Source organism: Meriones unguiculatus, chromosome 1, assembly GCF_030254825.1.
Source record: "Meriones unguiculatus strain TT.TT164.6M chromosome 1, Bangor_MerUng_6.1, whole genome shotgun sequence".
Classification (NCBI taxonomy): Eukaryota; Metazoa; Chordata; class Mammalia; order Rodentia; family Muridae; genus Meriones; species Meriones unguiculatus.
The window spans coordinates 187,787,298-187,811,374 of NC_083349.1; positions in this window are offsets into that span (position 1 = coordinate 187,787,298).

Here is a 24,077-nt window from a genome sequence, read left to right on the forward strand (position 1 = left end):
CAACAAAAACAAGCCCAAAAGAAACCTCTATAGAAGAAGCTGTATTTGGATAATAAATAGGATTTCAGTAGCTGTAGCATGAAAACAGCGGAGCAAAACAGCAAGTCCACTCAGAATGTCAGGTATACACGGAGTATCTCAAAATAATGAGTATATAACTATAAGGTGTCTAAAACACTGGGTGTACCCACAGAGTATTCAAAACACCAGCTGTGCCCAAAAAGTATCTCAAAACACCATGGGGATTCTAAAGCGCCAAGTTTACCCAAAGAGTATTTACAACACCAAGTGTACCCACAGAGTATCTCAAACAATTTTTGCAGTCATAGAGTGCCTCAAAATGCCATGTACAAAGATAGAAAATCCAGCAAAAGATTATCGCCATGGTCGTTGTCAGAAAAGAACAGAATCTAAAGGAGATATTACGTCCTTGGAAAATGAAACCAGGATAGATTAGGAATCAATGATTAAAATACACTTTCTTGTCATCTGTTATCAAGAAGAAATTAGTCTAAAATATTTAAAACAGAGTAAGTAAATGGTACTAAGAATCCTGATACATACCTAATGTAGCATAGAAATTGGTTTCTTGATTTAAGACACAATGTCTTGATTGTCGAAAGTCTAAATAAATATGTATGATTATCTACACATAATGTCAATTATATAGAAAATTTAAAATTCTTCCTCTGTTTTGATCAGGTCCCTAGCACACCTGCTATATCTCTCAAAGACTGAGCAAACACCCAAGCACTTCCTGCAGTTTGAACAACTCTGTATTGTTTTTCTGTTTTGGTTTGTTTTGAGTAGGAAATAAATGATTTCTTTTCACTCCAAGGCTTGCTCTTTTAACCTATGTTTTGCTGTTTTAATTTTTTTCCTAAAGAAAAAAAAATCAGGAGAGAAAAAAAAAAAGCCTTTAATGACAAAGAAGTTAATGCCTAGAGTTGGAGGAAAATCCTATTCCTCAGAGATGTTTAATTGCCATCAAAGGTCACTAATCTTGGCACTAAATATTAAAAAATGTTAATTAAAAACAAAAACAAATTTCTTGCCTTTGCCCTTAGTGTATATACATCATCTGGTAAATCTTAAAAAGAGCCATGGGCCCTGTAACAGAAAGGAGAAAATAATTAATTTTATTTCCTTTGAGACTTTCATATTAAAAGGAAACCTTTTCTTTTGAAAAATAGCAGCCAATTTTAACCTTTTAAATTTTAATATTTCTATTCTCTGAAAATATCACATATTTAAACAACGCGTTTTGGTCATGTTGGGCTCTCACGGTCTTCCTCCAACACCCCCTAGTTTTCTCTATCCGTCTCCCTCAAAACTTCACATCCCCCTTTGTCATCCTTGCTATTAGTAACCCCATGAGTCCACTGTGCTGCCTTATGTGCATAGCGTGGGACCATCCACCTGGAGTTTGGGCAGCCTATGGTCAACAGATGTTCAAAAATGTATTGCTTTCCCTCACTCAGGAACTAACATTTTTCCCACCTTGAGCTTGTGTAGGCAAGCACAGTTTTGTGAGTGGCTTGTACAACAGCCATGAGCTGCCTAGTAGCTAGCGGCATTTCACAACTCTCCTCCCGTCCTCCACTTCTTACGTTCGTCTGGTCCTCTTCTTCCCGGATGTTCCCTGGACCTAGGGTGGGCACATCAAAGGAGGATACCCCTCCAAAGCTGGGCACCCACCATCACTTATGCTTGGTACTTTGACCAGTCAGGAATCTGCAGGAAGCTTCCCTGACCAAAGCTGAAAGCAATATAAATTCATAGACATAAACATAAATATTTAGAAGGCAAATAGACAGCATGACCAAACATTTCTGCCATTTAAAGCACCACAGTTTGGTAGGTTTTGACCAACACTCTATTTGTTCTGGCTTTTCCCCTCAGCATAATGTTACCATGTTCAGCCATAATTCATTTCTTTCAAGCTCCTGAAGGATGCTGTGTTTCCAGGCACCAAACTCTTGCTTATTCACTGGTCCATTTGATAGGCATATGAGTTATTTGCAGCTCAGAGCTGTTGTGAATAATATGAAGTCTTTTGGTTTCTTTCCTGTTGGGTAGTAACTCAGAGGGCACTTGGGAGGCTGCATGTTAAGCACATACTTAACATCATAGCAAAAGACCAAGGAGTTGTCCAGAGTTGCACCATGTCAGATTTCAATCAGCAGATAGGAATATTCTAACTCTCCACAACTGCTTGTGCTACTAATAGTGTTTTCCATCTGTTGTGATTTTTCTTTTTTAATTTTTTTTATTAATTACAGTTTATTCACTTTGTATCCCAGCTATAGCCCCCTCCCTCATTCCCTCCCAATCTTATCCTCCCTCCCTCATCTCCTCCCATGTCTCTCCCCTAGTCCACTGATAAGGGAGGTCCTCCTCCCCTTCCCTCTGACCCTAGCCTATCAGGTCTCATCAGGACTGGCTGCATTGTCTTCCTTTGTGGCCTGGTAAGATTGCTCCCCTTTCAGAGGGAGGTGATTAAAGAGCTAGCCACTGAGTTCATGTCAGAGACAGTCCCTGAACCCACTTGGAGACTGAGGTGCCATGGGCTACATCTGAGCAGGGGTACTAGGTTATCTCCGTGCATAGTCCTTGGTTGGAGTATCAGTCTCAGAAAAGACCCCTGTGCCTAGATATTTTGGTTCTGTTGCTCTCCTTGTGGAGCTCCTTTTCCCTTTATTTTTTTTTCAAGTTAAATTCAGTTCCTGGAAAATTGGCTATAAGAATCCTCTCTCTGGTGTGTGTGTGTGTGTGTGTGTGTGTGTGTGTGTGTGCGCGCACACATGTGTGTGATATTTTTGAGATATGGTTTTGCTATATAGCCCAGGCAGGTCTCAAATTTGTCATCTTCCTGTCTCAGCCTTCTACCATATCCAACAAGGGAAATTGAGACATGATAGGAGGAAAGACTTCTCCAAAGAGGATTTGTCTGTCCCGTGTGTGTGTGTGTGTGTGTGTGTGTGTGTGTCTATGATCAATTTTCCCCACACATCAGATATTGCCAACTGTTCCAGATTCTTACAGATATTCTTACAACTGTTCCAACTTCTTACAGATATTCTTCCCCATGTATCAATTTACCCATTTCATCCTCATCCTCAATTACTTCAAGTAATGAGTCTTTATTACTTACAACTAAGAAAGCCAAAAGCAAAGCAAAACAAAAACCAAACCAAAATACTTCTGATGCAATAGACACTACACCTTGTAGAGGTCTAGAGGTGCTGCCTTAGTGTCCTGACAGAACATGGGGCTTGGAATGCTACCTTTAACTAGTAGAAATGATTCTCTACTGTTCTTAGGAGTTGCTGAGAACACTACGTTGCTAAAATCTTAGCACGTGCCTCAAAACCTGGTGCCATCCTCCTCCAAGGAGTCCATGAGGTCTTAAACCAGAGAAACTGACAGAAATCAACAGACTGGAGATGGGGAATGGTGCTGGAGCTCATGAGCAGAACTGAGTGTGGAAATCCATCACCTTCAGCCTGCACTATGTTTCTAGATTCTGGTTATCTCAGAGCTAGAAATGCTTCTTCCTCTGGTGAGTAAATACTGTCCTGTTTTATGGAGCCTCCATCTCCAGTGCTTGCCAAGAGTTATGTTCTCACACTTGGTAATCCTTTCATCAGTTGGTTTTCAGTTTCTAGTTTCCCAAGGTGCTACAGCACTAATTTAGAACACATATTTATTTTCTTAGCAATGCGGTGCCCGTTTCAGTCAGTTGGCTTATTGATTACTCATGGCCTTAAGCACTGATGTTGTTTTTCCTAGTCAGGAGAATAGTTCAAAGGCTTTCCACATTTGAAAGGTGGCACTTTTCCTGCACATTAACTAATAAGAGGTCAGGGTTTATAAGAACTTCTGGTAGCTGCAGGATTGTTGGCACCAAGCTTGGAATCACAGATTTGGTCATAAACCCTCAGATTCCATGTTCTGGCAGCCAGTGGGCCCTGAGAAGTGAGTGTAGGCCGCACGCCGCACATCTGCACTGTATTTGTTTAGAGAAGTGAGTTTAAAATAAGTCAAGATGAAACTAGACACAACATTTTCTGACACTACTATGTCCTAAATAGAGTCATACCCTGGGTTTATTTCACTTTGAGAAAACTACAGTTAATAAAAAAAAAAAAGTATCCCATGTCACAGAGCAGATTTAGGTTCATAGAAAAATTAGAAAGTGGAAAACATATGGATTTCTTTCATCTTCTGATACCACAGAGGCATGATCTCTCCCATGGCCAACCTTCCACTTCAGAGCGGTTCATTTGCCTGGACTGAGGGACCTGTAGGGAGGCCTTATTATGTGCCATGTCCAGATTATGTACCAGAATACAGTCCTGGTGTTTTCAGTCTGTGGGTGTGGCAGTGTTTAATGACAGGTATGCAGCATTCTAGTTTTGTACACCGTATTTTCACTGCCCTATAAGCTATTTTTTCTTGGCCTAGTTATTCCTTCCCTCCTCTTCTGGCACCCACCTCTGCCTTCTGAGTTCTGCCTTTTCCATGATGACATATTGTTGACATGATATAGTACATAGCCTTTCCAGGTTCCCTTCTTTTAGTTTAGCTACACTCACTTAAAGTGTTTCCATGTCTTTTTGCGGCTTCATAGTTCTTATTCTTAGTGTCAAATAGTATCCCATTTTATGGATGTACCATAGCTGACGGAGGAACAGCCTTATCAGGCCATAGAGAAAAACAATGCAGCCAGTCCTGTTGAGACTTGATAGGCTAGGGTCAAAGGGAATGGGAGAAGGACCTCCTCTATCAGTGGACTTGGGGAGGGGCATAGGAGGAGATGGGGGAAGGGTGGGATTGGGAGGGGATGAGAGAGGGAGCTACAGCTGGGATACAAAGTGTAAACTGTAATTAAGAGAAAAATAAATTTAAAATGAATAATTTTTTAAATGTCACTCTTCAGAGATGGTTAGGAAATGATTATGCATAAGCCACTTGAAGTAGAAGAAAATAAAGGCCCAAGATACTTTGTGTGTAGAGTGGAATGACCAGGTAATTTCATAGCAATACAATAAATGTTTGTTTAACTGAACACAAACAGATTCCTTCAGGAACTAGCTTATGTGTAGGTAGTAACAGAAAGGTAGACACAATCATTCATGCAGTTATTATGTCTTCTATCCAAACAGATGCCTTTGAGTGGCTGTTCTCAGGACTTAATCATAGATTAATAAATTGGATAGCCTTTGCTTTAGGGCAATGCAAGATATTTGGAAGGCAGTCACATTTTATTATGCAATGAGTGAAAATTTTATAGTCTAAAAAGCATTCATTGATGAACATAATCATTTAAGATACTTTTCTGATTTTGTAATTTACAATATTAAGCTATATCTTGGTATTTTTTTGCAGCTACTACTCAGCTCTCTGCTGGTAAAAATGCCTAGCCTCCTTGAATTGTTTCAAAAGTTCCGAGTACTTCAAGCAGAGAAGGTAAGGACATTCTCTGACTGAGGAGTGAAGTCCTGAGGACAGGAGATGGTTTTAAAGGTAGGTTTTATTTGCCCAGAGGTGAGATTGTTACAGGTTCAGGAATAGCCACACGCTGACCATTTGGATACCAGACTCAGATTGATGGAAGTTTATTGAACGCTTAAGAAAAACTGACCAGTCAGGGACACAGCTTGGATTCGGGAACCAGACTGTGATATCAGCCTGTTTCTAAGGCGGGCTTTTTATAGGAAGAGCCATGACCAGGTAGCAGTCAGGTAACCAGGTGTAGGAAGCAAAGAGGTGGGGGAGCACTGCATCATGTTCACTAGCTAAACATAATCGATTTTGTTTAAGTGCGTTGTATCTAGGCAGCTAGACAAAGCTTTAAGCTGATTGGCTAGGATATAGGCCTGGGGACTCTCCAGTTCCCACCATTCCAGGAAAAAGGAACATAGCAGGATGTTGCAGTCTTAACTCTAACAGAACATACATTTATCTTTAACTCAAGCAGAACAGGCACTTATCATCTATTGTTTTATTCTAAGCAGCAAGTGTTCAACTATTAAATTGTATTTTGGTCTCAGGCAGGTAGAGCCTGAGACCCTGAACTCTGTTTCACCTTATAATAAGAATGGAGACTTGGAGGCAAAAATGGCTTCTGATTTGCTAAAGGAAAAGTACATGCTTATGTTATACAGTGTGATGCTTTAGATGTATCTTCATTGTGAAATGGTTATGACAGCCGAGTTAATTACCATGTTTGTCAACTCATGTGATTATTAGTTTTGGAGGGTGAGCACACTTAAGATCAATTTTCTCTATACTGTTTAATACATTGTTTTTAGCTGTTATCACCAGGCTGTACGGTGCTTCTAGAACTTGTGCATCCTGAAACTTGGACCAATGTTTTATTTTCTGCCTACTTCAGGTCTCCAGTAGCCATTTCACTCTCTGCTTTGGAAGCTAAAGTTGGATCCCACACATGTGTGAGATCATGTAACATTTGGCTGCATGTGTTTAACTTATTCACTTAGCATGTTGTCTCTCTGGTTTCTCTGTTGTTTCAGATGATATGATTGGCACCTTTTAAAAGGCTGGAAATAATTCCATCCTTTTCATGCATTTATTGGTTGATACACAGTATAATTTATTTCATACTTTCCTATTGATGAACAGTGTTTCAATAAACATGGGCATGCAAATATCCCTTTGCCATCTTGATTGCATTTCCTGTGGATCTTACCCAGTAATGAAGTTGCTGGATTGTATAATAATAGGTCTCTAGTTTGTGCGAAAATGTCATCCTGGCTTCTTACATGCCTGTATAATTTGCATTTTCACAAACAATAAGGATTCTACTTTTATACATTCTTACCACCACTTTTTATATCTTTTGTTTGCTTATTGCTTTTATCGACAGTAGTCTTCCTAACAGATAAGGAAATATCCCACATCTCATTGTAGTTTTGATACAATTCTCAGATCATTCATAACATGAGGCTTTGTTTATTTCTGATAACTGTCTGCCATTTATATTTAGTCTTTGAAGAAGTGTCTTTGAAGATCTTTTGTCTGTTTTTGAGCCAGGTTTTAAAAATTAACTAATTAATTAATTCTCTCATATATTATATTCTCACTGCAGTTTCCTCTCCATCCTCTTCCTTGCCCCTTTCCCATATCCACTCCTCCTCTGTTTCCCTTTAGAAAAGACCAGGCCTCCCAGGGATATGAACCAAACATAGCATCAGAAGTTACAGTAAGACTAAGCACATACCTTGATATCAAGGCTGGATGAGCCAAGCCACTAGGAAGGAAAAGTTGCCCAAAGCAGGCAAAAAAGTCAGAGACAGGTTCCACTACCACTTTTATGAGTCCCACAAGAACACCAAGCTACACAGCCAGAACATATATGCAGAGGACGTGTGTCGCACCTGTGCAAGCTCCCTGGTTGTCATTTTAGTCTCTGAACACTGCTTAGTTGATCCTGTGTCCCACGCTCTTGTTCTCTTTTAGACTGTTCATTGTTAGTGAGTACAACTACCACTGAGCTTTGTATTTTGATTTTGCATTCTGCAAATTAACTGATTTTTCTTTTCAGACATTTTTGTGGATTCTTTAAAGTTCTACATCTAAGATTTTTTTTTGTCAGATTACAATAAAGGCAATACTATTTCTCTTTAAATTTGAATTTCTTTTATTTTTATTTCATGTTTGTTGTTCTGGTTAGAGTTTTAGCACTATTTTGATCAGAAATGATGAGAAGAGTTTCTTATTTTATTCCCGATCTAAGAGGAAACACTTTTAGCTTTTTATTGTTAAGTTTGCTATCTGTGGACTTGTCCTATATAATTTTTAATATGCAGAACTATGCTGCTTTTGTGTCTGATGTGTTGAGGTTTTTTTTTTTTATCACAACAGGGTTACTTCTTGTGTAACAAACTGACCATAGTCCTGAGATATTAGCAATAAAGAAGCATAGAATAGGAGACTCCTTCCTAGCTCCCTACAGAAGAAAAACACAGCCTGAAGTCCATAATCCCAGAGGAATTAGAATTAATATGAAAAGACATGAAAATTTCACACAAACAAATGCAAAATCTAACTTAGTGAACAGGCATTTGTGCAGCGTGCTGAGAAATGGTTGTTTTCCTACAGAGGAACAGAAATGTAGAGCGCTCATGAGGCAGAAAGGAGCCATAAAGTAGGGGACTGAAAACACCAGCAACTTCAGTGATTAAACAGAATGCAGGGAGGAAAAGTAAGGCTGCCAGAAACTTCAACAAAAACCAGCCAACCAACCAGCCAACCCACCTAACCACCCACCAGCCAACCATCCACCCACCCACCACGAAACCAAGCAACCAATCCACCCACCCACCTACTTACCTACCTACCCACCCACCAACCAACCCTTCAACTAACCAACCAAGCAACCACCAACCACAGCACCAACCAAACCACCAACACACCAAACAAACAAAGCAGTCAGGATCCAAAACTGTAGCTAAGTTACTGTGACTTTTATTATTCAAGTGTCAGAGGCCATTGGGAGCTCAGGAAAAGAGGGCTACCTATAGCATGCCCAGTGGCTCGGCACATAATGTTACTTATAAGACCTCAGGAACATAACAAGGTTCACGGGTGACCAACGTGTAGAATGAACTTGTAAAGAAACTACAGATGTTTCTGCCATTATAATTGCTACTAGCCTTGGCTACAAAAAGATAAAAGCAGAGCTGATAGAAGCAGGGAAAAGGGACAGGAAGGTGAAGGGAAGAGGTTTCTTTGATCTAGGGCTCCAAATAGTCAGGAGAAATGATATGGCATTGTTTCAAGAAGAAATGGTGGTTGAAGCCTGAGGAGTCTGGGCTGAGTGGTGTGAGGGACTGAGAACAGTGGTGTTACTATACTGGGGGGCAGAGGGTAAAGAATGTGGGAGGTGGCAGAGCTGTGCTATCATTCACCACTTACAGTAGAAAGTTATAATGGTCAGTAAAAATGTTACAACACAAAACAGCAATTACGACTACTTAGGGGATGTGGATGACTTCCACCGTGTGGTATTGGCTTCCTCAAGGGAGAAAGATTCCAGATGAGGAGAGATGAACGGATAACTGATGTTTTTCCTTAGAAGCCAATGATGCTAAATGATTTCCGTATGCGTATGTGACTTTTTTATCTGGAGGAAGTTGTTGAACCATATTTCCTCCCAGTCCATAAGGAGGAGCACTAATGCCTACGAGGGCATGAGAATCTTTTCTGTACAGTGATACACATCCTTACTAATTTAGGTTTTAGAAGTTTGAGGGGAAACTCTTGTGAATTGAGGTAGAAAGGAAAACCTCACCCCAGTTCTTTAGCCTACTCTTCAAACTATTTTTTTTTTGTAACTATATAAAGCAAAAAGTTCACCATCTTAATCATCTTTGATGTAACATTCCATTGGGCTCAACATGCTCACAATCGCCCTAGTTTTATTTTCTCTCTTTTTGGGGGATTCCAAATAAGCACTCTGTACTTGTTAAATACCCACTTCCTCTCCATCTAAACGGCCACTGACATGCCCTATCAGTTGACCCACTGTGAATTTACCTATTAAACCCAGTCCTATGAATCAGAAAGCTGCCCTGTTGCTAGCTTCCTTCATAGGTCTTCCTGCCGTCTTTCAACAATTTTCTGAAGCCCTTTTAGGCTAAAGGCAAGATTTCAAAAGGCATAGAAATGAGAGCTGAAGAGTTTATTCCATATAAAACATTGATGATACCAGGAAAAAAAAATGAGTCTATAAGGAGCAATGGCTGCTGGATAGTCTAGATCTTGGATAGATCCTAGGAGCTAGACTTCCGCTGCTATGTGGGAGTATTCTCACTGCAGCAAGGAAACACGTTTCCTTAGAGGAGGAGGTTGGGTGGAATCTGCTGCTTTCTATATTTCGCTGATCTAAGATTTCCCTAAGACAAATAAGGTATTGGGAAACACTTCGAAATACATCCTAAATAACCTGGTTATTTACTTCTTTCATTATCAACGTGGATAACATACATGTGGTTGCTGTATGCGCAATTCAGCAAACTGTCCAAATCTTACTCTATGCCACACCGTCTGACTGACAGAGATAAAGCCATTTTGGTTTGTCCAGTAGAATTCCTGGTTTGTTTGTTTTTTTCCCATATTCTGGCATTTTCTTCATGCTCTGCACTTCCTTTCAGACTACTTAGCACCTCTGTATGTGTTTGTGAAGGAATGTCTGTGCACATGGTAATATGGGTTATAATATCCCTAAAGAGATTAAACCATCTCTTTTTATTTGTATTGATTTTCCATTGTCAACTAAAATTAGTTTCAAGGGTATAGCAAATTGTAGGAAAACTCAGGACAGGATAGATAGCAGGCAGATTATTTTTCATGCTTTCCTAAATAGCTGTCACTCTTGACAGATGCCCTAGGATGTAGTCATGCAAGGGATTGCTAAAACCTCGGCATTTCATTAAAAGCAAACTGCTGCTGGAAATAATAGGTTGACTACTTAGCATAGCCCCAAGCACAGCAAACACCGAGATATCTGCCCCAGGAGAATTCAAGCACAGAGCTTCTCAGATTGATTTGCCTTCTGTAGGCATACTACAGGGAGAACACTGAAGTTCTCAGAGGTGACCATTCCTATGTGGAAACTGAGATTATAATGTAGGTATCGATGTGATTTATTCATTGAGACCCCTGGTTTCACAAGCTAATGACAGAAAGGATATGTTGGCACGGGGAAGCTTTATTCAAAGAGAATTTAAAACTATATTAATTCACTGAAAATTTTATACAATTTACTTTGATCAAACTATCCTTATTAACTCTCTGGAAATTTTATATTTTGATCATATTCACCCCCAGCTCCTTCCCTTAACTCATTCTGGATCTGCCTCTGACTCTCTATCTTCCATAGTTTTCATGTCCACTCTTTCTTTTATAAAAATTACTCATCACCTATAGTTTATGTTGCCCATATTCTTCTGGGTATGGGGACATACAATGGAGCGTAGTTGAGTCTCCAGGAATCACATCCTTAAAGAAAACTGGCTCTCAGAAAGAGAGAGAGAAAAAATAGAAGCCATCAACTGTCCATGGTTCCTTAGTTAGGAATGTGGCCTCCTAAATGCCTCGTTACACCCAGGAGAATCTTTAAGAGAGATGTGCTATCCAGAATGCTGTTGAAGTGTCACCAGCAAAGACACTGTTCCTTGAAACCACACCAATAATTTGCTGGTGAGCTATTTTGAAGAGAAAGAAAATACCCATTAATGCCAATTTCAGTAGAAAGATAAAAACAAAGATGTCTATGGGCCTTTTGAAGTGTGAGGAAAGAGACTGAATTTGTATCAGACATCTGAACTGTTCTGGTCAGCTCACTTTTGGAAAGATGAGGTGGTGGAAACAGGAAGCAGTGGCTGAGGGTTGGGGCCGACCCCATAATATAAACAAACTCAGGATGGCTTGACTGATGCATGCATTATAGGTCAGTGTTCTCAAGGGCGCCCTTTAAAAAGGCTCATGCCAAGTAGAATCCATCAGTTACTTCAGACTGAAGCGTGTGCTAGACATTATTAGTTAGGAAAGGAGTCAGTGTAGCCACTGGTAAATTCCCTATGTAAATAACATCCATACCAACTCATGCAAGCATCTGTAATTAAACTTGGTGAGTAAAAGAAAAAAAGATACCAAAGAAGGAAGAGGCTTCTTGGGGAAAAAAGAAAGGGTCCAGAGTTAAGAAGGAGGGGATAAAGGGAAGTAAAAGTTACCGAAAATTGAGTATATACATTGTGAAATTGTAAAAAAAAATTTTTTTAAAAGAACGAATCCTCCAGTAACACATGGCATTAACTAATTTTGGTAATGAGTTAGAGAAGAAAAGGGGGCAGGCACCACTTAAAGATGTCTTAAATTAGAAAAAAACCCAGGAGAGAAAGGACATGTCCCCTGAACTTCATAAGTCAACCATGCTTTTCTGTCTTTCCCTGCCAGTAAACACCCTTCATTGGTTCTCTTAGCTAACCTCTACATACTAAACATGGCGGAACCTGCTGTTCTCCCTCATCTGATATAGTAACTATTTAAAACGTTGCTGGTCTATAGCTGGTAGTATGTGAATGAGAAAAAGTTCCTGTTGTCATTGTTCATTCTCCCTCCCAAAGCATGTCCTAGTGCTCACTGGAGATAAGGAAAAGGGAAGCAAAATGGTGTAATCTGACTCCCTGTGCTGCTATTCTCAGAGGACATTGGTGCCACCTGACGCAGCAGATGTGATGGAGATTTATCAACTCCACAAATCAGAAATAATAATTTTGGGAATATTTTTCCTGTTTCTCTCCCTTCCATCTTCGAAGATCGTAACCCAATTCAGCCACCCCATGCAGGTACATGGTATCTTAGTAGGCTTGGGAGAGACAAAAAGAGCTCAAATCCCTAAATAGGAAAGATCACCAAATCTAGCTTGACCCATTCAAAATTTTCTTCAGGCAAAGCAATTTAGGCTCATATCTGTGTCTTCTTCTTCTCTCACATCCCATAACCACTTTATCAAGAAACTGTAAGTACTATGTTTAATAAATATCTAGAACCTAGACATGTTTTCCAGCCTCATGGTAGGCACACTGGTCCCACTTGAAGCCTGCGCGGCTCCCCTTAGGCTTATGACCTATCTGTATAAATACACTCTCCAGCCCTACAGTTTCTTCTCAAGGTCTCCAGGAAAGCCCTCTAGCAGCCCTCATTAGACTCAGAAAGAGAACCTCAATACGGCCTACCAGTGTGTACTATGTGACCTACAACTCCTGGGCCTTGACTCCTTTTCCTCTTTCCCCTTCTCCAGCCACACTGCCCTTTCAGCAGCTCACTGGGAAGACCTACCATGTTCTGTCCTCTGTCCCTTTGCTCCCTCTGTTCCCTCCTTTTGGAATGCTCTTTCTCCAAATGACCATATGACCCAGTTTTTTTTTTTTTTCACTTCTTTGCGTCTTTGCTTCTCAGGAATTCCTCCCTCAGCATTCTATTAGAAATTCATCTCCACCCCCACCCTGTCTGATTTCTTTTCCCTGTTTTATTATTTCTCATTACATTAACCACCACTTGTTAAATATTTTAGTATTGTTTATTGCCTCTTTTTCTTCAGGGTAAAGTACTTGGGAACAAGGAGGTCTGTAGCCTTTGGTATGCATTCCTCATGCCTGATGCCAGCTGTCACATGGTAAAGCTTCATGCATATTTTCAGACAGTGATTGAATGAGTAGATGTCATTCACATCCTGTTACCAGGTCAAGGACCTGGCCTTGGTAGCATTTATTCTTTTGACTCAGACTTTATTTGAGGTCTTTATCTAAATAGTTTAACCTACCCGGGACCTTTTTTGTTTTTTTTCCAAAAGTTTTCCTTCTATCCCATATAACACTGAAATTAATTCCTAAGCTCCCGCTCTTGTAAACTGGGGGATGACCCTTCTTGTATTCTTGGATGCTCCCTGCTGTCTGCTTGCTAGCCACTTTTTCTGAAAATGTCATCACTTATTTCTTCATTAAAGATAAATAAACCTCCATTATTTTTAATCCATTTATGTCTTAATGAACACTTAGACTAGTTTCATAACTTGTGAATAGGGCTACAGTAAATATGAGTGTGCAGGTATCTCTTATATGTTAACTTAAAATTCCTCCAAGTATACAGTCGTGAGTGGTGTGACTGGATCACGTTGTAGTTCTTTTAGTATTTTGAGGACCCTCTGTAGTGCTTTCTCATAGGGGCTACAGTAATTTGTGTTCCCACCAACAATTTATAGGTACATGTAAATGAATGCAAATAGATCTCGTCTCTTGCCCTGTACAACAACAACACAATTAAAAATATATCTAAGGCCTTAATGTAAGACGTTGAGCTCTGAAACTACCAGAAGAAAACATTTTACAGGCAAGAATTTTCTCAAGGACTCTGATAGCTAAGGAAATAGTAACAAGAATTGACAAACGGAGTTGCACAAAATTACAAAGCTCCTGCACAGCAGAGGAAATGCCTGAGCCAAGAGCCAGCTTACAGAATGGGAGTAAACTTTGCCACTTATTCATTGGACAGAGAGTTTGAATGTAGTATATATAAAGAACACAGTAAACTGAGCACCAAAACTCAAACTACCCAGTCAGTTAATGGAAAAAAGTAAAAACAAAACCAAAGCTGAACACACAGATCTCAGAAGGCAGAGCACTAATGGAGCATAAACATTAATAAAAATTCAGTGTCTTTATCCACCAGGAAAATGAAGATCAAAGCTACACTCAGATTCCATCTGATCCCACTCAGAATGGCTATTATTAAGCAAACAAACAAACAAAAATGACAAATGCTAGAAAGGATGAGGAACATGGAAAAGCTCCTGAGACTACTCAATGGTTTTCTGCACTGACCCGGAACAAATCTCTTCTCTAAACCCTATGTTATGATCCAGAGAGCAGAGGAAACCATAACTCCTTCTTCACTGAGCACCTCAGACAGACTGTCATTTATTTTAGAGAATAATCTTTTTACCTCACCTAAAGTGAAGCTCGGTTCCAGGAACCCGTCTTGTCTAGTTGGATATCCATGCTTTCGGATTACCCAGTTCATCCTGTAAGGCTGAATTCCATACTTCAGTTGTTCCTGCCTAAGTCATAGAGTATAACAGAGCTTAAACTGGATGGAAAGGAACTGATAAAAAATATTTTATATATATATACATATATATGTATATATATTAATATAAGTCCAATGCTATAGGAGCAAAAAAGAAATAGAAGAGAATTCTGATAGATCACTCATTTAGTCATTGACAACACAAAGGCCATGACCATGTTGCCATTCATCACTTAACTAATGTGTTCCTGGGAATTTTGGTTGCACGATCTCCTTTAGTTCTGTACGAATCTCAAAGGCAGAGAACATTAACAGGAATGTAGAAAAACAAAACAAAACAAAACAAAAAACAATCTGAGGTGCCCAGAAGTAAAGTAATTCAAAGCGTGAAGCCATAGGCAGGAGAGCAGGGATTTAAACTTAAGTCCTCGGGATTATAAAGCTTGGAATCTAAGCTTAATCTTTCTCTACTGAGTAAGCACTGCGACCTTAAGTGTGCCTGGGATCTTAAGACCCCATTGTTGAGGGACACCTCTATTTGTGGTAGTTCTAAGCCTCCTGAGTGCCACTAAGTTCAATTACTTCCTGAACTAAATGCCCTCACCATTTTGGATCAAGGAGTCTATCTTTATGTTAGCTTTCATTTTTCCATTATAACAGTCTTTTTTTTTTTTTTTTAAGAGTGCCTTTATATTTCAGATGAAAGAAATGAAGAAGAGGCTGGTGCACTGGAAAACCCACTGAGGTAGCATGGAATCAGGCCATTATCCTCATTGGCAGATCTGCCCTGTGTCTCCAGTAAGGATGCATGTTATTTTGACAAGAAATACTCTGTTTTGAAGTTTGTTTAAAGCTCTGTTTTAGGCTTACTTAACAGGGTGCAGTTTTTCTTTCAACCTCCTCAGAGTTCAAATGACCCCTGTAATTGGTAGATGTTATGGTCATAAAATTATCTGAAGTAGAGGAGATAAAAGTGTCCACCTTGGAAAACAGTGAGAGTCTGTCTCTTTGGTATTGCCATCTCACTCTTGATAACTTTGAAAGGTTTTGACTGTTACCCTGCAGCAGTTTCCATATGACTCAGAAAAAGCCCCCAGGCTCTTGCTACCCAACTTGAGGTCATTAAAATGCTTGAGTGAATTTTCTGGTTTCTATCTGCTGACTAGAGATGTCACTGGACTAAAGGGAGAAAGAAACTTATGTGGGACTAGTGTCTAGGTCAGATACCAATACGAAGCAGGAATGTCTCCAAGGCCAAACCTCAAGACTCTGCAGTGAGTTTAAATGGACAGAAGGATATCCAATTGTTTTAATGTTTTCATGTAGCTTTTCTTCTGTCTGTTTACATGGAGAATACATTTGTTTTATATTTTGTGTTTTTCATATATTACAGTGTAACCTTACAGTGGTCCACAAATCTCTAAATTAGTGAACTAAACCAGATTACTAATTCTTTAAACTAGATCACTTTGCAAAGGCCCAGGGGGCCCTGCAGAGACTAATACTCCAACCAATGACCATGGATGGAGAGGACCTAGATTCCCTGCTCAGAGGAAGTCCATAGGATGCTCAGTGTCCAAGTAGGTTCCCTAGTAATGGGAACAGGGACTATCTCTGACATGAACTCAGTGGCTAGCTCTTTGATTACCTCTTCCTGCAGGGTGCAGCCTTGCTAGGCCAAGAGGAGGATGATACAGCCAGTCCTGATGAGACCTGATAGGCTAGGGTCAGATTGAAGGGGAGGAGGTCCTCCCCTACCAGGGACTAGGGAAGGGGCATAAAGGGAGAAAAGGGAGGGTGAATGGGACTAGGGGGAAAAGAGGAAGAGTGGGTGAGACTAGGGGGAAAAGAGGGAGGGTGGGTGAGACTAGGGGGAGAAGTGGGAGGGTGGGTGAGACTAGGGGGAGAAGTGGGAGGGTGGGTGAGACTAGGGGGAGAAGTGGGAGGGTGGGTGAGACTAGGGGGAGAAGTGGGAGGGTGGGTGGGACTGGGAGGAGATGAGGGAGGGTGGGTGAGACTAGGGGGAGATGAGGGAGGGTGGGTGGGACTAGGGGGAGAAGTGGGAGGGTGGGTGAGACTAGGGGGAGAAGTGGGAGGGTGGGTGGGACTGGGAGGAGATGAGGGAAGGGGTTACAGCAGGAATACAAAGTGAATAAATTATAATAAAAATAAATAAATTAATTAAAAAGGTTTTCTAAAATAGAAATAGGAGGAAAGATGATCAAGCCTGACATTGTTAATCCTGAAAACATCTTCCAACAAGGTTCCCTTCACCCACCCAAGGTTGCAGAGCCTTCCTTCACACAGACAGGCCCACTATGTCAGGACAGCAATGTACTTACGTGATTGATTCCATTTTCTCTTTTGGACTCTATCAGCTCATATGTTCTACTTTTTGAGAATAATGGTGTGGAACCAAAAACATTTTTCACTTTCTAAATGATATTTAGTTAAAATACGTACTCCATTAATTTTCTCAATAATGTATAAGTCATACCTTTAATTGCTGAATGCCATGGGATATCTTGATTTAATGATAAACTGAGCATATCAGACTTTTTTCTTTCCTCTTTGTGTGTGTGTGTGTGTGTGTGTGTGTGTGTGTGCTTGTGTGTGCACTCATGCACGTGCTTGGTGTATGCACATGAATGCATGTATGTGTGCATGACCACAAATGCAAAGAGCCTAGGGAAAGACACTGGGTGGCCTGCCTTATTTCCTTGACAAAGATTCTTTTATTGAATTTAGAATTAAGCCAGCAGCCAGCAAGCCCCAACAATCCTGTCTGGGCTCCCCTGGGGTTACAGACACTTGTGGCCACACCCAGCTTCTTATGTAGGGCCTCGGGAGTGAAACTCAGGTCCTCATGTTTGCACAGTAAGCACTCTCACCCACTGAACCATCTCTTCGGCCTCACATGTCAGGCGAATGCTGTCCTTTCTGAAGAGTTACTTTTCCTCCTCTTCATTAAGTCAGTGCCAACTTTCCTTCTTGGTTATGCTGCAAGGGAGAGAAATATAGTTTGAACAATAAAAATTAGAATTTAGTCAACATATTCTAAAGTCTACTTTACACAGCAAAACTGATGGAGCAAAGTAGCTCAGGAAAACAAATTACACTGTCAGCACCCCATTTTCTGGCTAAAACTGAAATGACTAACACATTTCAAAGAGAAGTCTATTGCAAAATAATAAAAATAAATCTTCTTTCTGAAGAATAAGAACATTAAGTTTTGCTTGCTTGCTGGAGCCCTGGGTTGACTTGACATGATTAGACCAAGGATCATAAACTCAGAGGTTTTCAGGGCCAGGTCAGTAATAATAATTTAGGCTTGTGACGATGGAGGTGAGCATGGGGCCTCTAATGCACTCCAGAAGATGCAGTTGTTTGTGAGGTGTTGTCATTTGGAAATGCAGACCGGACCTTGTCAGCATGTTTACCTCTTTAACAGAAGCTGCAATCCAGGTATGTAAGAGGAAGATCCTCCGCCCTTGGCCTAGACTTTCCCAGGTGCTGTTTTATTTTAGTTTAGACACAGTGTCTGCATCTCAAATAACTGTAGCTAGGAGAACAGTTGTGCTCTGAGAGTCCATAATGCAAACGTCCCCTTGGCAGCTGATGGAGAGGGATGAGCATGGTAGCTATTTGATGGCTCCTGGTGCAAAGCAAACTTCACAAAAGAATCTAACGCAAGTACCAGTGAACATAATTGCATAATTAAATAGGATATGAAGCAACTAACCACTAATTGCTAATCTCTGATTAACATATAGAATGGTTATATAATGTGTAACAACATCCAGTGATCTGATCTACGTTTCATTTCCTGGCAAAATGTCACTTCAACTAACAACCATTCTGGGGTTGCAATAACCTTGAACTCATCACAGACATTGAAGACACACTGATAAGTTGCAGTCTGTGAGTTAGTACTTTTGGGCTTAAAATCTCTTGGTTGAAAAAGATTAGACTTTTGCTTCTGATTCCCTGATAGGGGGCAGATCTGTTTTCAAAATGTCTTCATTGAAGTCAAAGCTCATAGAAATTCAGTAAAAGCCCTTTGCATGTATTTCTCATTAACCTCTCCTACATTCCCTGAATTCCTAACATAACCTTAATCAAAACTGAGCCCATACATGTGGTGTGCTGGCATATAAATTTGCTGCTAGTGTTTTGGCCAATGAACTGTGTCCTTTGGTTTTCAGGTCCACATTAGGATTCTAATGTAATTCTGTCATTTCGATACCTCTAGAGAAGTTGGAGATTTTTGCCTAACTCATTGCAGTTCAACCATTTTTCCCTCTTCCTCCATGTTCCAGGGAATAGCTTACCCACATATACCTGGAAGATACAGGATGTATGAATTTGTGTGTGCGTATGTTTGTGTATGTGTGCATGTGTGTATGTATGTACATATGATACATGCATCAAATTGTGATTTTTTTTTAAAATGAGGAATGCACATTGTATTTACCCACAAAGCATTTTTAGCATATAAGAAACATGCAACAACAACAACAACAAAACCAAAATTTCAAACTTATCTTTCTGATTTTTAAAAAATTTATTTATTTTTATTAATTACAGTTTATTCACTTTGCATCCCAGCTGTAGCCCCCCTCCCTTGTCCCCTCCTAATCTCATCCTCCCTCCCTCAAATCCTCCCATGCCCCTACCCAGGTCCACTGATAGGGGAGGTCCTCTTCCCCTTCCATATGACCCTAGCCTATCAGATTTCATCAGGACTGGCTGTATTGTCTTCCTCTGTGGCCTGACAAAGCTACTCCCCCATCAGGAGGAGGCAATTAAAGAGCCAGCCACTGAGTTCATTTCAGAGACAGTCCCTGTTCCCATTACTAGGATTCCCACTCGAGACTGAGCTGCCATGGGCTACATCTGAGCAGAGGTTCTAGGTTATCTCCATGCATGGTCCTTGGTTGGAGTATCAGTCTCAGAAAAGACCCCTGGGCCCAGAGTTTTTGGTTCTGTTGTTCTCCTTGTGGAGCTCCTGTCCCCTCCAGGTCTTTCTATCTCCCCCTTCTTTCATAAGATTCCCTGTACTCTGCCCAAAGTTTGGCTATGAGACTTAGCATCTGCTTTGATACCCTGCTGGGTAGAGTCTTTCAGAGGCCCTCTGTGGTAGGCTCCTGTCCTGTTCCCTGTTTTCTTCCTCTTTTCATGTTCATCCTGTTTGCCTTTCTGAATGAGGATTGATCATCTTACCCAGAGTCCTCCTTCTTGTTTAGCTTCTTTAGGTGTACAGATTTTAGTGTTATTATCCTATATTATATGTCTAATATCCACTTATAAGTGAGTGTAAGTGTGTCTTTCTGCTTCTGGGATACCTCACTCAGGATGATCTTTTTTAGTTCCCCCTATTTGCCTGCAAATTTCATTATTTCCTTGTTTTTAATTGGTGAGTAGTGTTTCATTGTGTAGATGTACCACAAATCAAATAATCAATTAAAAATGGGGAACAGAGCTAAACAGAGAATTCTCGATAGAGGAATATTGAATGGCAGAGAAACACTTAAAGAAATGTTTAACGCCCTTAGTCATCAGGGAAATGCAAATCAAAACGACCTTGAGATTTCACCCTACATCCATCAGAATGGCTAGGATCAAAAACTCAAGTGACAATACATGCTGGAAAGGATGTGGAGAAAGGGGAACCCTTCTCCATTGCTGGTGGGAATGTAAACCTGTACAACCACTTTGGAAATCAATCTGGCGCTTTCTCAGACAATTAGGAATAGTGCTACCTCAAGATCCAGCTATACCACTCCTGGGCATATATCCAAAATATGTTCAAGTACACAAGGACATTTGTTCAGTCATGTTCGTAGCAGCTTTATTCATAGTAGCCAGAATCTGGAAACAACCCAGATGTCCCTCAACTGAGGAGTGGATACAAAACTTTCTGATTTTCAACAAATTACGGATTTTAATCTGTATAACTTTAGAGTACATTTAATACTGTTTAATTCACTGCTTAGTGGGTATCTCTGAAGTTTGAAAATAAGTATTTGAGAAAAAAAAAACAACCCTAAGCTGTGGTGACTGATAGTTTGGTTCCACACACAGGTTCCACTCCACACAACTAAAATGTGTATGCATGCCTTCATACACATGCATGTGTGTATGCGCCAGGATTAATTTCATAAACCTTTTCTGAAAGCTTATAACACTGAACAAGACAGAAACACTGAAGCTCCGATTCACAGTTTTTCCGAGACAGGGTTTCTCAGTATAGTTCTGGCTGTCATGGAACTTGTGCTATAGACCAGGCTGAACTTGAACTCGGGGATCCACCTGCCTCTGTCTCCCGAGTGCTGGGATTCAAGTCATACGCCAGCAGTGGTGGGTCCAAACCCATAGTTCTCACCTAACTTGTCAGTCTCTGCGATTAGGTAGAGGCACACACGGCAGAAGGGCCAGTGCTCTCTTGTGTACACCATGCTCACACCCTGTGGCTCCCTGCTTGGGGACTGCCATATGAGCACAGAACAGCTTAAGAATGTGGAAGACTGTGTTTCCTGTGTTTAGAATTTAAGGTTAGTCCATCTGAGTACCGTTGACAGGTTCCAGAACAGGTGAAGGATGTTTTGCCTCAGAAATGTTAGTAATGAGAAACCCTACAGTTTACTCCAAACATCACTGAGACTATGTTTATAGAGATTCCTCAGGCAGAAAATGTACCCAACAGGAACATTTGTGCTACAGCTTTCAGGTTGTTTGGCTTTATGTTTTTAACAAAGATACATATGAAACAGTACATTCAAGCTTCTAAGGAAGGAGCCTGAGGATACAAGCAATATGTATGACATAACTGCATTGCCAAGAAAAAAAAGCTTACAGTGGCTTGACTTGTGATTAAATGAGGATCTGCTCAGATCGTAACTCTGTTCCAAGAAAATTTGGATTCAGACCTAGAATCTGATTGTGCCCGCCTGTTTCTATTAACCCATCGCCATGTTTATCACATTAAATACAATGAGAAGGGTTTGGAGCTGTCATTCACATATTCAGAGGCTTTGTCTTTGCCAGTTAGTAGATCACTTACACTTACTGGTTGGAGGGTATGACCAAGCCTGTAACATTCAGAAGTGGGCAGCAAAGTGTTGATTTTAATGAGCATTAGTAACTCCATATGGGATATTGTCCACTCTACAGGGTACAATATTTTTAAAAGCCATTTTAATCAATATATAATAAATAGTGATATATTAAGTCAATATATGTACTGGTGTTCATATTTTAGTAGTTTTGATGCATGTTAGTGTATCTATCCTCTCAAACACCCTATATGATAACAACATTCAAATCCTGTACTTGGGCTATTTTGACATATACAGTAAATTATTGTTAACTGCCATTACTCTGACTCTACTACTTATTCCTTTTATTCGTGTTTTACTTTTGCTGTCTTTGTTGTCAATCACCAACCTCTGCTGTCCTCTGCTCCTTTTCAGTAACTGGCAACCACTATTCTCTCTGCTTCTGTGAAATCAACTACTTAGCTCCTGCATTTTAGTGAAAGCATGGAGCGTTCATCTTCCCGTGTCTGACTTCTTTCTCCCAATATCACATTATTCACGTACCAGCAGAAAGGGTCGCTCTGTCCATGACATCTAACCACCAAACTTGCTGAGAAGTAACTTATCAGCTTACTGTCCTCAGAGAGCAATTGGATTCCATCTTTACAACTCTTTCTCAACAGTACTGTAAAGATCCACCCAGGTTTTTTAATGTGGATCAAGCTTCGGAAGGTGTAGAATTTCTTGCAGTTTGGGGCTTAATTATTATTATTTTTTCCTGATGCAGTTACTGCAAAAGGGTGAGGCCAAAGACAGAAAAGATAATCAAGGGCAGAGTCTGGATCAGCTCTTTGAAGAACATGGGATACATTTGAGGCCAAATACCAGAAAGTCTCCCCACCCCCAGACAGCTTCGTCTAACTTCTTGTCATCATGGACAAGGCAGCACCATGGCTTTCCTCTCTAGTATGCTAGGAATTGGTCTGTAAAGTGACTAATGGGACTTACGGATGAATAGCTAATAAATATCCCCTGCAAAATGTCAAACTCCGCTATAATTTTCATTTAAATAAACATGTCTTCTTTATTCTACAACAAACTATGCTTCCATCATTCAATAAAATCTAAATTTCAGATATTAAAAGGATAGAGTCCTTTACTTTAGAGGTCTTCTGTCTATAAAGATGACCTCAGAGACCCAGAGACTCATTTATACAAGCACAGTCTCAGAGAAGCTCTCAGTAGTCTCTGTGAACCTCTATCTTAGTGTTATTAATGTCTGGTGTCAAGGATTCTGGACATCAAGGGCGCCACTATGGCTTTGGTCACTACCATTATTTATTCCATAGTGAGTCAGATTTCACTTTGATTTAAGGTTAAGCCGCTTTCTCTGAGAAGGTAAGTGACCTCTTCCTGGGTCTCCCAGGTTCATTAATTAGCTAGGAAAAGTTAACTACAAAAGTTAAAATATAATCATTAAAAAAAAAGTCTATGAAGGGAGACATTACTTTCCAAAATCACGGGGATCACGAGACAGTGGCAGTCTCCTTTAAACTTTAAAATAGTGCACTCTCTGTGTGCTTCTATGTGCCTGTCTCACTCTCCTGTGTCTGAAACTCTTTCTATTTCCCTGTTGGTCTCCCTGTTTGCCACCTGGACTTTGCCTTCTTAAATTTGCTCTACCCTTTTCAGACCCTGTCTTTCCTATTATCCATAAAGCACACACAGAATTCACATCCTTTCTCTCTGTCAACGGGCTCTCCTTATTGGCTAAGAATAATCAGAACTGGGTTCAAATCCCAGCTTCATTTCTTACTAGGTTTTGTTTTAATTGGTTTTCAAAAGTTGTAGGTCTCAGGTAAAATAATAAAATGTGCTGAAATAGAATTAAACTATGCTTCCAGAGCCTTAGAAAAATCAAGTACAAGAATGATTTTCTGGTAAACTTTAAAAGCTTCTCCAAGGTTCAGTTTCCTCACCCATAAAACATAACTAATATGAAGGTGTCTGGTGGTTGTTATAAAGGTTAACTCAGATAAAAGATACTATACTTAAGAACATGTCTGGCAGATGTCTTAATCCATGCTATGTCCTGTTCTAAATTCCTTATGTGTATTCATCTCATTCAGTACCCTTTACCGACACATTCTGAGGAAGACACTGTTACTCTCCTGTGTGGATGAGGACACTGTGGCTCAGAAAAGATCTGCTTCACAGTTGAGGTAGAACTGAATCCAAGCATGTGTCCATGACCCCCATTAATGGAAGGATTTTTTGTTGTCACAAGTGGCCTGTGAGGGGTGTGGATTCTCCTATCTGCTGGGCTCTGTGGGACGGTCTACCGTGGCTGTCTCATTTCCTTGCGAGAATGTAAACTTCCTCAGAGCATATGGCATGCTTTTGGTTTTGATCTCTCCTCCTTTT